This window comes from Desmodus rotundus, chromosome 8 (assembly GCF_022682495.2).
Source record: "Desmodus rotundus isolate HL8 chromosome 8, HLdesRot8A.1, whole genome shotgun sequence".
Lineage (NCBI taxonomy): Eukaryota > Metazoa > Chordata > Mammalia > Chiroptera > Phyllostomidae > Desmodus > Desmodus rotundus.
The window spans coordinates 11,870,447-11,871,655 of NC_071394.1; the positions used below are offsets into that span (position 1 = coordinate 11,870,447).

General features: G+C 49.9%; 1 non-coding gene across 1 annotated transcript; it reads right to left on the reverse strand.

Moving 5' to 3' along the window:
- Positions 1-210: 210 nt before the first annotated feature.
- LOC112315801 (U6 spliceosomal RNA) lies at positions 211-317 on the reverse strand. The gene has a single exon (XR_002975941.1). It is a non-coding gene; the product is annotated as a U6 spliceosomal RNA (small nuclear RNA).
- Between the last annotated feature and the right edge of the window lie 892 nt (positions 318-1,209).

Here is a 1,209-nt window from a genome sequence, read left to right on the forward strand (position 1 = left end):
CAGGTGGACGCTGGGAAAACCAAAGAGCAGGAGCCGCTGCCCCAGGGGACAGCCTGGGGATCTGCCCCTCAGTGACCAATGGATGTGGCAAGTTCTTTTTTTAATAGTGAAAAGGCATGATGTTGCTGTTGAGTGTCACACATCATGTTTTGACTCACATTTTTTCTGAGCTAATAATCAAAGGGTGTGAGGACAGCCACGGGGAGACTGCACACAAGTGGACATTTCACAGATTTGCAGGCCATCCTTGTGCAGGGGCCATGCTAATCTTCTTCGTATTGTCCCAGTTTTAGAATCCGTGCTGCCCAAGCGAGCACCAGATGTGGCAGGTTCTTGTGTGTTTGTGCAGCTGTGTATTTGGACAGGGAGGTTTAATCTGAAAGCGAGGTTCCCCCCCTTGGCCACCCCTACAGTGGGAGGTTCCAGAAGGTTGGCAGGACTCTAGGAGTCTGGGCAGTAGGGCCTGAGCAGGAAAGAGAGCAGCACGAGCAAGGTTGGAAATGGGCCTTTGTTCAGAAAGCTCAGGTTCGGGGAGGATGGAACAGAGATAAAACCCGGGCCTAGGGAATGGCTAGAGCCAACCCCAGGAGCTGCAGTTAAGGGTTCTGTGCTTTAGAGGACATGCAGTGAGCCCAGGTCCACCCCAGCACAGTCTAAGTGACTGCAAGCAGGGAGACTAGCCTCAGACCTTGCCTGTTGTTGCTGCTCAGGCTTCTGTCCTGATCTTTACAGACTAGAGAACGGGGGATTGAAACCGTGACAGATGCAGACGTCACTGTTGAGTGTGCCAGGCAGTCAACAGGGCCAAGAAGTCTGCGTGTGGGAAAGAGTGTCGATGAGAGCGGAGCCCTTGCTCCCCGTGGTGTTTGCCTTGCGACCGTCCTTGGCTGAGACCAGGATTGGAAGGGCAGATGCTGATGAGGCAGTGGCTGACTCTTCCATGAGAGGGTGCTCATAGCTTGTCTTTGTGTGTGCCTGTGGGTTTTCTTTTTCTTTTTTTTTCTTTAATAAATAACTTATTCTGTAATTGATAATATTTCAGAATTTGTAAAATATGACTTGTCTTCTAATCTACAAAGCAGATTCATGTACTTTTCATGATTCCTAGATCACCTTTTTGATAGTTAAACTTCTTTTTCCTTCTGGGATGTGGTGGCAGAGGGAGGTGAGGAGCATGTTATAATCTCCTTGTCCCCCAACCCCTGCACC